Source organism: Carassius auratus, chromosome 22 (assembly GCF_003368295.1).
Source record: "Carassius auratus strain Wakin chromosome 22, ASM336829v1, whole genome shotgun sequence".
NCBI classification, from domain to species: domain Eukaryota; kingdom Metazoa; phylum Chordata; class Actinopteri; order Cypriniformes; family Cyprinidae; genus Carassius; species Carassius auratus.
This window is the reverse complement of record NC_039264.1, coordinates 19226607-19236329: the sequence shown is the minus strand read 5'-3', so window position 1 is coordinate 19236329 and position 9723 is coordinate 19226607. Positions and strand designations below refer to the sequence as shown.

The 9723-nt window shown below is 38.5% G+C and overlaps 1 pseudogene; it reads left to right on the top strand.

The window, feature by feature from the left end:
• The first annotated feature begins 987 nt into the window (after window positions 1-987).
• LOC113039925 (vitellogenin-like) lies at window positions 988-7224 on the top strand (annotated as a pseudogene).
• The last annotated feature ends 2499 nt before the right edge of the window (window positions 7225-9723 follow it).

Genomic DNA, 9723 nt, shown 5'->3' with positions numbered 1-9723 from the left:
AAAGTTCACACAATGCTATTGCAGTTTTACATAAAAAATAAATAAACTAATATGGACTTTAACAATTTTTAAGATTAAGGGCCAGGGTAACCTAACCTGGAACTGATAGCTTAGAATAGTCAAGCCAGGTCTGTTAGCAACAAAAGGTTGTGGATAAAAAAAAATTTTTTTTAATGCAGTTTTCTTTGTTATAACTTACTCCTTAGCCATAAATTTATTTAAAAAAACTCAAATTTTTCTGCTTCAGCATTGTTTTATGTGTATGACAGTACTGAAAAAAGAATTGCCTATTTGAAGATAAAAGTAAAATGAACAGCACTGGGAACGTAGGCATGAAGAATGTCACTATGTCAGGCCAGGTTAACCTAACCTCTAACTTATATTTATTTTAAAATAAGTTGACATCAGTTATTTCTTGTGTGTAATTGGATATGCACTTAAAGACATTGGTTAATAATTAATTTAAATTTTAATACTTGGTCAGCAAGAAACCACTATAAAAGGTCTGTTTCTCTGAAGTGCTCTTTACAAACCATCAGCCATGAGAGCTCTTGTGCTTGCCCTGACTGTGGCCCTTGTGGGTAAGTCAAAATATATTTATATATATTTTTCTTATTTTCTCTCTTTATGCCTATTTCAAAAAACCTTGTTTAACCTCTTGAAAATATATATTCCTATATATATATATATATATATATATATATATATATATATATATATATATATATATATATATATATTCCTATATATATATATGTATATATATATATATATATATATATATATATATATATATATATATATATATATATATATATATATATATATATATATATAATTTTTTTATCTTTATTTATTTCAGCAAGTCAACAGATAAACCTTGGTAAGTAATATGACTTGGAAAATTAGTTTGTAAGTGATACACTGCATTACAGATTAAAATGAATGGTCATAACAACAGACCTAAATCCAAAATACTCTACCCTTTTCAGTCCCTGAGTTTGCCCCTGATAAGACCTATGTGTACAAGTATGAGGCTCTACTCTTGGGCGGTCTTCCTCAAGAAGGTTTGGCCAGAGCAGGTATAAAGGTCAACAGCAAGGTTCACCTCAGTGCTGTGACAGAGAACACCTTTCTGATGAAGGTAATGATTAAGAACGGTGGAAATTGTAAGATTTTCACACTGAAAGAAAACAACAACAAAAAGTATGCCATCATTGGATGTTAAAAGCAACAATGCCCTAATTTAAATGGAAAATATCCCTTACAGCTCATGGAACCTGTAATCTACGAGTACGCTGGTATTTGGCCCAAGGATCCATTTTTTCCTGCCACTAAACTCACCTCAGCATTGGCTGCTCAGCTTCAGATTCCCATCAAGTTTGAGTATGCTAATGGTGTGGTTGGAAAGGTATTTGCCCCTGCAGGAGTCTCCCCTACTGTATTGAACTTACACAGAGGTATCCTCAACATCCTTCAGCTCAACCTCAAGAAGACCCAGAACATCTATGAGCTGCAAGAGGTGAGAAAGTAATCCTAAATACATTTATAAAGGCATTAAGAAAGCCTTTTTGAGTTCTGCAGTCTTATTTTTTGACTCATCCTTCAAGGCTGGAGCTCAGGGAGTGTGCAGGACCCACTATGTCATCAGTGAGGATCCAAAGGCCAACCACATTACCGTAACCAAGTCTAAGGATCTGAGCCACTGCCAGGAGAGAATCATGAAGGACGTTGGTTTGGCATACACTGAGAGGTGTCATGAATGCACAGAGGTAATGACCAAGATTGGAAAAACATGAAATATTTCCTCAACAATATAATTTTTTAATTGTTAAATTGATCACACACCTTTCTCTCAACAGAGAATCAAGAGTATGATTGAAACTGCAACTTACAATTACATCATGAAGCCAGCGTCCGCTGGTGTACTAATCGCTGAAGCAACAGTTGAGGAAGTGCATCAGTTTTCACCCTTCAATGAGATCCATGGTGCTGCCCAGATGGAAGCAAAGTATGACTGATCCTCTGTGAGAAATATGAACTAACAATATACCCTACACATATTATTACATTTTTCTTTTTTAATTTTTCAGACAAACCTTGGCTTTTGTTGAGATTGAGAAGACCCTTGTTGCTCCAATCAAAGCTGATTACTTGGCCCGTGGATCCCTGCAATATGAGTTTGCAACTGAGATTCTTCAGACCCCCATTCATCTAATGAAGATCAGTGATGCTCCAGTCCAGGTAATACTTTAACGATCTCAGAGTCAAACCCTTTGAACCACACTGAACATATCAACTGAAACTAGCTCTTACTCTCTTCTAGATCATCGAGGTCCTTAAGCACCTTGTTGCAAACAATGTGGACATGGTCCATGAAGACGCTCCACTCAAGTTTGTTCAGCTCATCCAGCTCCTGCGTGTTTCCACCCTGGAGAACATTGAGGCTATCTGGGCTCAGTTCAAGGACAAACCAGCTTACAGGTACAGTTTGTCAGCAAAATTAATTTAATTTAAATTATGAATATATTTTAAACAATGACTCTGTTAGGCGTTGGCTCCTGGATGCTCTTCCTTCTGTTGGCACACCAGTCATTGTAAAATTCATCAAGGAGAAGTTCTTGGCTGGTGAACTTACCCTTCCAGAGTTCATTCAGGCTCTTGTGGTTGCTCTGCAAATGGTCACTGCTGATTTGGACACGATTCAAATGACAGCTGTGAGTAAATCTGATTATACTCAAAATGTCGTTCTTCAAATCTTTCCTGAATTCAAATTAATAATTTCTTTATCTTGCTGACTAGAGTTTGGCTACGCATGAGAAAATCTCCACAATCCCAGCTCTCCGTGAAGTTGTAATGCTTGGATATGGTTCCATGATTGCCAGGCACTGTGTTGCAGTTCCCACTTGCTCTGCTGAGCACCTCAGGGTAAACAATTCAAGTCTTACATTTCTACCAGTAATGTACTTGTTCAGATTTTTTAATTCTAATTTTCTAATCTCCTCAGCCCATTCATGATATTGCTGCAGAGGCAACTTCTAAAAATGACATTCCTGAAATCACATTGGCTCTTAAAGTTCTGGGCAATGCTGGTCACCCTGCTAGTCTTAAACCCATCATGAAGCTCCTGCCAGGACTGAGAACTGCAGCTACATCTCTGCCCCTTAGAGTCCAGGTTGATGCTATCTTGGCCCTGAGGAACATTGCCAAGAAAGAACCCAAACTGGCAAGTGTCAGTCATTGTAGGAATGAATTATTGTAAAATGGCCCATTTTCTCCCAATAATAAACTGACCTTCTTTCTTGCCACAGGTTCAGCCAGTTGCCCTGCAGCTTGTGTTGGATAGAGCTCTCCACCCAGAAGTGCGCATGGTTGCTTGTATTGTGTTGTTTGAGGCCAAGCCATCAGTGGCTCTTGTCTCCAGTCTTGCTGGTGCTCTGAAGACTGAAACCAACATGCATGTTTTGAGCTTTGCTTATTCCCACATCAAGTCCTTGACCAGAATCACTGCTCCTGATATGGCAGCTGTGTAAGAAATTTTTTCATAAATTTCATATATCATTTCAAGTGAGCGTTATAATAATGGTTGTCTATTTCAGTGCTGGTGCAGCTAATGTTGCCATCAAGCTCATGAGCCGCAAGCTAGACAGACTTAGCTACCGTTTCAGCAGAGCCCTTCAGCTGGACTTCTATCATAGTAAGTTTTGCTAAATTTTCAAGAAAGCTAACAAATGATGTGTTGGCTGTTTATTAAAATGTACAAAAATCTGCATTAATGATATTCTTACCTATGTCTCTGTGCAGCTTCACTTATGGTTGGAGCTGCTGGCAGTGCCTACATGATCAATGATGCTGCAACCATCCTGCCCAGAGCTGTTGTAGCTAAAGCACGTGCTTATCTGGCTGGAGCTGCTGCTGATGTTCTTGAGGTGGGCAAACCTTTTTTATTTTATTATATTGATTTAAAAAGGATTTTGGCCTTTACTCAGTTCACTTGCCCTCAAACAGATTGGTGTGAGAACTGAAGGAATCCAGGAGGCTCTTCTGAAATCTCCTGCAGCTGATGAAAGTGTTGACCGTATCACAAAGATTAAGCGCACCCTGAGAGCAGTATGTTTTCACTGTATAACTTTACACTTATAAGTAATATTACAAACATGACATAGGCAAAATGTTTATGATTTATATTTTACCCCTTAAGCTCACAAACTGGAAGGATTTACCAAACAATCAGCCACTGGCTTCAGCCTACATCAAATTACTTGGACAAGAAGTGGCTTTTGTCAAGATTGACAAGACCATCATTGAAGAAGCTATACCGGTATTGTGTTGTAGTTTATCTCTTCTCTTTCATTACTATTTCGTTTTAAAATCTGTCTCACAAATAATTATCATAATTAGAAAGTTTCTCAATAACACATTCCCCAGATTGTGACTGGACCCAAACAACGTGAAATGTTGAAGGCGGCTCTTAAAGCTTTGCAGGAAGGAATTGCCTTGCAGTATGCCAAACCTCTGCTTGCAGCTGAAGTGCGTCGTATCTTGCCAACAGCAGTTGGTTTGCCCATGGAGTTTAGTTTGTACACTGCTGCCGTTGCTGCTGCAAGTGTCAATGGTATGTTTTTTATATATGGTAACTGTTTTCTTTTTCTTCTGATATGAGGGGGTCGCCACTTTTGATGTTGTTCCGTTCATCCTTTTAGTTAAGGCCACCATTACACCTCCTCTCCCTGAGGAGATTGAGACTATGACTCTTGAGCAGCTGAAGAAGACTGATATTCAACTCCAAGCTGAAGCTAGACCAAGGTACATTTTTACAGTTACATTCATAGACATGAGATATAATGCACATAACAATCCCTTTACAAACAATCTCCTTTATTCTTTCAGTATTGCTCTCCAGACCTTTGCTGTGATGGGAGTGAACACTGCCTTGATCCAAGCTGCTGTTATGGCGAGAGGAAAAATCCGTACAATTGCTCCTGGAAAAATAGCTGCAAGAGCAGACATTCTCAAGGGCTACTACAAGGTGGAGGCTCTGCCTGTTGAGGTTCCTGAACACATCGCTGATCTGAGGTAATGAAATCTTAGTGATGCTAGTGAAGCAAATATTTTGCATCATTTATTAATTCATATTGTTTCTTGTGAAATGCAAGTTACCTACTTCTTGTTCTGACAGCTTAGAGACTCATGCTGTGGTCAGAAACATTGAAGAGCCTTCTGCTGAGAGGACTGTTCCTTTAGTATCTGAGTTGGCTGTGCAGAATTCCCAGACATCTGCTGAATACATGGTAAACTTTGAACACTCACACAACTTACTGTGTATGTGTTAGTATGCTAAGCATTCATTTGCTTCACGTTGTTAGACTCATTATAATACTTGATTTTTCTTTCCAGTCATCTGAGAATTCAAATGAGGCTCCTATGAGAGCTCCTGCTCCATATGACAAGACTCTCTGTCTTGCTGTCCCATACATTGAAATCAAGGGATGCGTTGAGGTGCACTCTCACAATGCTGCTTTCATCAGAAATACTCCTCTGTTCTACATAATTGGACAACACTCAGCCCGTGCTACAGTGGCAAGAGGTATACTTAAAGAAATTATTACATTCATTAAACTATTATATAATTGTATAATTAAGGATTATTGTTTTGGCTATAGCGGAAGGTCCTGCTGTTGAAAGACTGGAGCTTGAAGTCCAAGTTGGTCCTAGAGCTGCCGAGAGGCTCCTTAAGCAAATCAGTCTCATTGATGAGGAGACTGCAGAAGGAAAGGCTTTCCTGTTGAAACTGAAGGACATCCTGGAGACTGAAGATAAAAACAGGAACTCTTCTGAAAGCAGCAGCAGCAGCCGCAGTAGCAGCAGTAGGAGTAGCAGCAGCAGCAGCAGCAGAAGCAGCAGAAGCAGCAGCAGTTCAAGCTCCTCAGAGTCCAGGTCTCGCATGACCAAGGTGAGGAAAAGGAATGTCATGTGTTGCTTAAATCCCATTAATCTGTATATTCATTTGCACTGAATACTTTATTTATTTTCAGACTGCCACTATCATGGAGCCTTTCAGGAAATTCCACAAGGATAGGGTAACTACTGAAAATATTTTTGTCAACAATATAGTTTCTTTAGATCCAACACTTATCATGTTTATTACCTTATTTTTCTTGCAGTATTTGGCACCCCATGGTGCATCAAAGAAAGTTAGCAGTGGAAGTTCTGGATCTAGCTTTGAGCGTATCCAGAAACAGGTGAATCAATTAATTTCATTTGTTTTGTCATAATAACACAAAACTTTAATTAATATAATATGATACTTAATATTTGTATGGTGTATGCTTTCAGGCTAAGTTCCTCGGAAATTCAGGTTCACCTGTTTTTGCTGTCATTGCCCGTGCTGTGAGAGTTGACCACAAACTGCTGGGCTACCAACTTGCTGCTTACTTTGACAAACCAACTGCAAGAGTGCAAATTGTTGTTTCTTCCATTGCTGAAAATGACAACCTGAAGATCTGTGTTGATGGTGCTGTGCTGAGCAAGCACAAAGTGACTGTAAGTGTTGAAGTGTGATAAAAAAAATTGTAGTGTAACATTTTTCTCAGGTTTAAGCATAATTAAGCATAACATTTCAGGCCAAGCTTGCTTGGGGTCCAGAGTGCCAGCAGTATGCAGTCACTGCTAAAGCTGAGGCTGGTGTACTGGGTGAATTCCCTGCTGCACGTTTAGAGCTGGAATGGGAGAGGCTGCCGATTACTGTCACCAGCTATGCTAAAAAGTAATGTTCATCGGCACAGAACAACAAATGTGTTGTGTAGAAAATGGCACTGGTTTAATTCTCTACTCTTATTTTTGTATCCTGTCACAATTAGAATGTCCAAACACATCCCTATGGCGGCTTTCCAGGCGGGATTCAGACTTGAAAGAGTAATGAACAGTGAGAAAGAGATTGAACTTACTGCTGCCTTGCCAACTCAGAGGTCCTTGAATGTCATTGCCAGGATTCCAGAGGTGAAATATTTCCTTTTTAAATTATTATCTCATAATGATATAAACAGGAAATACAACTAAATAATTTTTTTCCTGCTGTTCTAGATGACACTGTCAAGAATGGGTATTCCTCTCCCCTTCACTATTCCCATCAATCCAGATGGATCTCTTTCCAATCATATTGATAAGGACATTCTCTCCTGGATCCAGAAAAATATCAATGAAGATTAATAACATTTTAATTTTTTTCAGAAGAAAATGTTGAGCTCTGATAAGGTATATTTAATTGTTTCTTGACAGTATAATTGAAAGCATTACAGCTGTTGTCATGTACAGTATGCAATGTAATGTATTGTAATGCTAATAAATACCTTGCAAGTGAAAATGTGTGATCTCCTTTCATTTTACATTAACCTCTGTTGGGCGGGGGCACGGGGTGGGGGGTGTGGTTACTTTTCTGAAGTACTTTTTTATATCTATACATTTTCTGGTTTTATACATTTTAATTTAGGATGCACAAAGAGGACAAGTTTTTTGATAAATATATGCCCAGATACTGAATATGTGGTAAATTCCAGTTACAATTATACTTATTTATTAATTCTAGAGTGGGAGCAAAATTTAGTGCTCTACCCTCTGCTCTTCAATGAAATTCAATGAATTCAATTCAAGTTTATTTGTTATGTAAATCCTGTGGCAAAACAGAAAAACAAATAGAGACATAATTAGCATAGTTGCAGTTCCAACTAAGTCAAATTAATTTGTTTAACCCAAGCTAAAGAATAATAATGCACATTAGATCAGATACAACTGCAGTCACAAATTATGATTTATAACAATTAATAAGCAGCAAATTAAGAATTTATTGAGGGAAATGCCGTAGTTAATAGTTAACATGTGTTACCTATTCTAAAGTGAATTGACGAGACCAATTCGAATCAAAGGATCTTGATGAATGAATAGTCAAGGCCGAAAGCCTAGCACAAGTTAAGGCCCTTAGCTCAGCATCTTCTCCTGGAATTCCTGAATCTAAAAGAACCATCCTGATCAGTGTTCTATATAGGGTGATGATGTCACACCCTCAGGATTTGAGTGAGCCAATGAGGAATGGTACATTTGGAGGGAAGTTTTACAACTCTTTGTCTCTAGTATGGTGTCTTGGATATGAAATTAGATTGGGGGGTTTCAAGGGAAGAATCTTTAAGATTCTTATAAAACTAATGTGTTGCATAGGCATCAACATATAATGTTTTCCAATCGATATGATCCCTACAATGTGTTCACTGCTTCCTACTCCCTGAACAGGGGTTTACTTCACTTTGGAACATGGACTGGACTTGGGAACTGCTGATATAGCCTATTGTATTAATGTTGTCTCTGGTATTCTGGTCTGTGAGCACAAATGTGTTCAGGGGTGTGGCTGTGGATGGCAATTGCAGGGATGGTGGGACGTTCGCTTTGAGTGCTATCAGGCTAATGTTAGCATTTTCCAAGATCTCCTGTTACATCTTTAACAAAAAAAAAAAAAAAAAGGCATATTTAATTATTTAAAGGGTGTGTGTGTGTGTGTGTGTGTGGGGGGGGGGGGGGGTTAAGATTAAATCCCGTTAATCTTGAGTACCTATGGAGTAGTACTGCATCCTTCATAACTCCAAAAAGTCTTTAGTTTTATTATATTTATAAGAGAAAGAAAGTCTGTACAGTTTTTTCCCAGAAAAACACGAGCGCCTGGAGGCATGACGTGTGGGCGGAGCTAAAGATTCACGAGCGCGAGTAGGCTTTTGCATTGAGAGCGTTTGGAAGCTGTGACATTACCGTGAGGAAAAAAACATCATCCAAAACAAACCATGGCTAATAGTCAGATTCAGCCATATATATTTATGATCCAGAATCAGATCCAGAGGCTGAAATTTAACAAGAGTAGCAGCAGCAACGACTACAGCAGGATGTCTCTATGTAGTATGTATTGAAACTGTATATATTTGTTTTACGGTTTTGGAAAATGACTAAGTTCCACTTTATGTCATCTTTTTTTTTTCTTTTTTTTTAAGGTGTACATGTGGAAAGTGCAGTTTGATGACAACATCGCATGTTATTTACTTGATTTGCTTACGTGCCGATAGCTAAGGTAACAACACAGAGATATTTGAAGCAGTTTTACTCACCGCCTGCGGTTCCAACACACGTTCATGACCCTTTTTCATTGGGACTGCATTATCCTTAAAGAGCCAGTAAGATGAAAATTCTAAGCTTCCTATCACTGTTTATAAGTCATCTACATTAGGTTTAAATCCATCCAAGGTTAAAAAAAATTGTCATTTTGTCAAAATATCATTTTAAAATTACCTCAATTCTCAGAGATCCCCAAACGGTTCGCGTAAAGCTGTTCAAAAGATTCAGTTTCCTTAAACCCCACCTTTCGGTAGCATACTGTGTTCTGATTGGTCAACTAACATAGTCAGGTTTGATTGGTTGTTCCGCACACACCTCCACGGTAAACTATGCGTTAGCATCTGTTTGGGGTGAATTATGTCTTATTCCTCTCATCGCGAAGCAAACAGTAAAATAAAAAACTTGAACAGTCTTGCTGCTTTTTCTTCTGTGTGGGTGTATTCAAACCGCGCGCTTCAGTTTGAATCTGAATAGCGCATTCAGCGCGGGGGCGTGGTCACGAAGGGAGACATGAAAAACAGACATCGCGTTGTTTTCATATGGATTACTTTATCACAGAATATCTGTTTTCAG